The sequence below is a fragment of the Moschus berezovskii genome, chromosome X (assembly GCF_049115385.1).
Source record: "Moschus berezovskii isolate FMDL1 chromosome X, NW_MosBer_1.0, whole genome shotgun sequence".
NCBI lineage: Eukaryota > Metazoa > Chordata > Mammalia > Artiodactyla > Moschidae > Moschus > Moschus berezovskii.
In genome coordinates this window covers 67,550,316-67,556,315 of record NC_142488.1, presented here as the reverse complement: position 1 = coordinate 67,556,315, position 6,000 = coordinate 67,550,316, and the positions used below count along the sequence as shown (strand labels likewise).

The 6,000-nt window shown below is 39.0% G+C and overlaps 1 pseudogene; it reads left to right on the top strand.

Moving 5' to 3' along the window:
• Positions 1-308: 308 nt before the first annotated feature.
• Positions 309-656, top strand: LOC129535127 (large ribosomal subunit protein P1 pseudogene; annotated as a pseudogene).
• The last annotated feature ends 5,344 nt before the right edge of the window (positions 657-6,000 follow it).

The following is a 6,000-nucleotide window of genomic DNA, read 5'->3' as shown; positions in this document are numbered from 1 at the left end:
TGATTAAGGAGATTTTATGGTTAAACAAGTGTAGTGGACATGTGACATGTCACTTAGAACTACCACCACGCCCATCCCTCACCCCCTTTAGAGATGAGACACTTATTCCTAGCTGCTGGAAATATTGGTTGCTGACCACTCACGACTGAGTACTTCCTCAGAAATTGCCGTGAGTTGCCCTTTCTTCTGCTGCTTCTTAGGTGCTTGGTCCTTCTGAAGAAGCTAAGGCCATTTTGTGGTGAGACCCTCACTTCATGTGGGTGACTAGCAGTGCTCCAAGCAGCCCCCATCTAGCACTTGCCTGCACTATGGCCTCCACCTTGGAGCTCACCTACATCTATTCAGTCCTCATCCTGTGCGGTGATGAGGTGAGGGTCAAGGTCACTGAGGATAAGATCAATGCCCTCATTTAAAGCAGCCAATGTAAATATTGAGCATTTCTGGCCATGCTTGTTTGCAAAGGCTTTGGCCAATGTCAACATTGGGAGCCTCATCTGCAACATGGGGGCTGGTGGACTTGATACCGGCAGCTGGTGCTGCACCCATAGGAGGTCCTGCCCAATCCACACTGCTGCCCCAGCTGAGGACAAGAAAGTAGAAGCAAAGAAGAATTTTAAGAGTCTGATGATGACATGGGCTTTGGTCTTTTTAACTAAACTTCTTTAGTAACACATTCAATAAAAACCTGAGCTCTTTGCTGCTAAAAAAAAAAGAAAGAAAGAAATTGTCCTGTGTTGAACCTGCCTTGCCTAAGGTTATGCCCCCTTCTCAGGGGCAGCCCACACGCAGTGGTTGCTCAGTGAAGGTCACAAAGGCCTAGTTCCTTTGCTTCATTTCAGAACACTTCTGAAGGACTATCTCACTCTGTGAGATTGCAACCTCGAATTGCAACTTTTTCCTCTCTAGCCAATCTATTTTTATATATAAAAATTAAAAAAATTTTATTGGCGTGTAGTTGATTTACAATGTTATGTAAGTTTCAGTAGTACAGTAAAGTAAGTCAGTTACACACATATACACATCCACTCTATTTTAGATTATTTTCCCATATAGGTCCTTACTCCTCACTCCTTTACTGTTGTTGTTCCCAAAAGCAGTCCCCAGTAATCCACCTATCCACAAATCTCAAACTCAGAGTGTTTCCCAGGGAAACTTGGGAGGAATTCTAAGATGGCTCTCATAATCTTCACCCTCTGGAATTCACATCTCTGTATAATCCTATCCCTTTGAGTGAGTAGGGCCTGCAACTTGTTTCTCATCAATGGAATATGCCAAAGTTGATGGGATGTCACTCCTATAATTAGATTACAAGGTAGATATGAGTGCTTCTTGCAGACATACACTAGAGAGATTCCTTTGCTGGCTTTGAAGTAACTGCCATGTTGTGAAAGGGACTATGGAAAGAGCCACATAGCAAGGATCTACAGGTGGCCTCTAGGAGCTGAGAGCAGCTCTTGGTAAATAGCTAGCAAGAAAACAAGAACCTCAGTACTACAATTGTAAGGAAATGAAGTCTGCCACCATTCTGAGAAAAGTGGATCTTTTCCCAGCTGAACCTCTGGTGAGACTGGCCAACACCTGGCCAACACCTAGATGGTAGACTAATGAGACTTTGAGCAGATTATCCAACGAAGATGAGCCCATTCTACTGACTCACGGAAACTATGAGATAATAAGTGGATGCTGTTTTAACTGTTACATTTGTTACACAGCAATAGAAAACTAATACATACACCTTGTAGAAAGGAAGGTATGGAGACTGACAATCAGTCAAGGAATACTGGAGACTGACAATCTTTCATGGTGTACAACATTTGATTTTGAAACTATATAACTCTTCTTATAGATATCTCAACTTGTAGGGAAAATCTTTTGCTGAGGATTCTTTTTTTTGTAGGAGTGAGTATATATAGACCTCAAATTCCCTAACTGTCCCTTCCCCCTACCCTCCCCCCCAATAACCATAAGTTTGTTCTCTAAGTCTGTGAGTCTGTTTCTGTTTTGTAAATAAGTTCATTTTTATCATTTCTTTTTAGATTTTGCATAAAGAGGCGGATTGTATTTTTAATTAGGTAAATGGATATCTGCTCCAGAATGGAATGAAATTGAGACATTCTAAAATTTTTCACTACCTAAATTTGTCAAAACAGTGAAAGGAATTAAAAGAAGAGATAACTTATTGGACAAGATTTTGTCTTATAAAAACATTAGTCAAGGAAAGGTACTCTGAATGGAAGCAAAAAGACAGAACCTGTGAATATATTTGAGTTGAAGTATATATCTATTTCTAATAAAAATATCCATATTGAGAATGTCTTCCATTTAGTAGAATTGTTTTTTCTTCTGTGGAGGGTGTTTTCTCAGTTAAAAACATTGTGATGAGAAGAGTCAATTGAAGATGTTTGCCATTTCAAATTTATAAAAATTTGCAACTATGAGACAAACTGCAGGCAATTTTATGAAAAATGCAACTGTGAAACAAATTGCAGACAATTTTTTAAATTAAAATATCACAACCATATGGAAAAATACATTTTCAGAGAAATATTGACAGTGTGATGTTAGAGACAGGTGTGTCTAAGAAACCAATTAAAGTATGTGGATATATACCAAAAATTCTTCTGCTTGTGTTACTTTTTAATGTTCAAATAATCAATACAAATAAGTGTTTTTTGCTTTAATGTGAAGTGACATATGTTTTTACTTTTAGAAAGAATTTTATTTTTGAAATTAGTTTTTAACAGTACTGTTTTATAGTCTACCAATATAATAAAGCCAATTTGTTGATAAATAGGTAAATATTTCATATATATTGAATTACTTTAGTGCCTCCTTTCACTCTCTAAAGTATCCCAGTCTAGTTAATATGGTCTCTAAGGCTTTAGGATCTTTCCTTTTCGTTTTCATCCCTATCCTTTAGCATAGCAGTTTCTATAACCCAGATCTCATGTCATATGTAAATTTCACCTTCCGCAAATATAAAAGGGTCACTTATTTGGGTCCCTTAAACTACCCATTCTTTATCACATTCAAGTGGGATAACAAGGAGAGAGATGTGGAAAGTTTAGAGGTATAAACAGGTTCTTGTTTTTGTTTTCTGGGAGGCCACTTTTTGCCAATTAATTCATTAACAAGTCCCATGAGTTGCCTCAGAAAAAAAAATTGTTATCTCCAAGGACATGTGAGTAAAGCAATAAGAAAAGAACAAGCAAAAGAAAAAAGCCTACACACATATGAGAACACAGAGAGAGAGAGACAGAGACAGAGAGAGGTAGCAGCCCTAGTAAACAGTAAGTGATTCTGATGGGAAAAAAAGCACCAATGTTGTGAGGGCAGGAAAGTAAAGCCTATAGGAACCTTAGACACCTTTGCACTGGAACCTGGGAGGGAAGAATTTATGCCATTCTTCAGGTTACAGTGCCTCAATACCTTCAATGTCAGAGTCCTTAGCATTAGGTCACCATTGTAGAAGAAACCATTTCCCCCTATTTACTAATAGAACTCCTAAATTTTAGCCAGCTAGATGGCTATCCAGTGAGAGACTACATTTCTTCATCTCCCTTGCCACTTGGAGTGGCCAAGTGACCAAGTTCTGGAAAATCAGTGTGAGCCATTCCACATATGACACTAAAATGGAAAGTTCATGTTCTCTTTTGGCCCTTTCCCCCATCCTGCTGGCTAGGAGATAACAAAAGATGAAGCAGCCACCTTGGACTCAGACATGGCAGAGCTTCTTTACCAGCCCTGGACCACTTACCTCTACACTGTTAATATAAGAGAAAAACCAACTTCTATCTTGTTAAACTACCTGTGTTCAGTCTTGGGTCTCTTTGTTATAGTTCCTGCACCCTCCTTAATAAAACCATGCTGAGCTGAACTTGCAAAATTTAAAAACTACACACTGAGTCACTACGATACAAGGAGACAGACCACTGGGACAAAAAAGAAAATCCAGCATAGAACCAAACACTCAGAGAAAATTAGTACAAAATCAAATCAGTGCAGTAAGCATGGACTTTATTTTTTGAATGAATGGTGTTGATACAACCAGGTAGCTGTTACTACAGAAAAAGATAAAAGTTCAATCTCTTCCTCACACTATATGGTGGGACAAAACTCTAAGTGGAACAAAGATTTAATGGATTTACCCTTTTAGCCAACAGCTTTATTTATGCAAATTTATTCACAATAAGGACACTTCTGTACTTTATGGATAATGTATGCACATTTTCTCATTGTTTATAATAGCAAAAGACAGGAAAAAACTTAACTGTCTATCAATTGGGGATTAAATTTTAAAAACTATAGTATACAATAGAATGCTATACTATATATGAAGTTGTAAGAATGGAAAAGCTCTGTAAGCACTGCTTTATCTTCAGGATGTACTTAGGTGAAGAAAGCAAGATGTAGACTAGTATATAGTAGTAAGATACCTTTTGAATAAGTTAGGGGAGAAATTAAAATATATATTTATTTTTGCTTATATCTGTATGATTGTGAAAGTGAAAGGAAACGTCTCAGTTTTGTCCAACTCTTTGCGACCCCATGGACTGTAGCCTGCCAGGCTCCTCTGTCCATGGAATTCTCCAGGCCAGAATACTGGAATGGGTAGCTGTTCCCTTCTCCAGGGGATCTTCCCAACCCAGGGATCAAACCCAGGTCTAAGTATTGCAGGTGGATTCTTTACCCTCCGAGCCACTAAAAAACACTAAAAGGACATATCAGAAACTAATAAAATGGTTAGTTATGAGAGTGGAAAGAGTGGGTACAGGAATGGTTATGTGAGTTCTAAATTTAAGTTTTATGTAAGTAATAATTTATCTCACACACTAGCAAAGTAATGCTCAAAATTCTCCAAGCCAGGTTTCAACAGTACGTGAACTGTGATATTCCAGATGTTCAAGCTGGTTTTAGAAAAGGCAGAGGAACCAGAGATCAAATTGCCAGCATCTGCTGGATCATGGAAAAAGCAAGAGAGTTCCACAAAAGCATCTACTTCTGCTTTATTGACTATGCCAAAGCCTTTGACTGTGTGGATCACAACAAACTGTGGAAAATTCTTAAAGAGATGGGAATACCAGACCACCTGACCTGTCTCCTGAGAAATCTGTATGCAGGTCAAGAGGCAACAGTTAGAACTGGACATGGAACAACAGACTGGTTCCAAATAAGGACAGGAGTACATCAAGGCTGTATATTGTCACCCTGCTTATTTAACTTATATGCAGAGTACATCATGAGAAACGCTGGGCTGGATGAAGCAAAAACTGGAATGAAGAGAAATATCAATAACTTCAGATATGCAGATGACAGCACCCTTGTGGCAGAAACGAAGAAGAACTAAAAAGCCTCTTGATGAAAGTGAAAGAGAGTGAAAAAGTTGGCTTACAACTCAGCACTCAGAAAATGAAAGATCATGGCATCTGGTCCCATCACTTCATGGCAAATAGATGGAGAAACAGTGGAAACAGTGACAGAGTTTATATCTGGGGGGCTACAAAATCACTGCAGATGGTGACTGCAGCCATGAAATTAAAAGATGTTTGCTCCTTGGAAGAAAAGCTATGACCAACCTAGATAGCATATTAAAAAGCAGAGACATTACTTTGCCAACTAAGGTCCATCTAGTGAAAGCTATGGTTTTTCCAGTAGTCATGTATGGATGTGAGAGTTGGACTAGAAAGAAAGCTGAGCGCCGAAGAATTGATGGTTTTGAACTGTGGTGTTGGAGAAGACTCTTGAGAGTCCCTTGGACTGAAAGGAGATCCAACCAGTCCATTCTAAAGGAGATCAGTCCTGGGTGTTCATTGGAAGGACTGAAACTCCAATACTTTGGCCACCTCATGCGAAGAACTGACTCATTTGAAAAGACCCTGATGCTGGGAAAGATTGAAGGCAGGAGGAGAAGGGGACAACAGAGGATGGGATGGTTGGATGGCATCACCGACTCAATGACCATGAGTTGAGGTAAACTCCGGGAGTTGGTGATGGACAGGG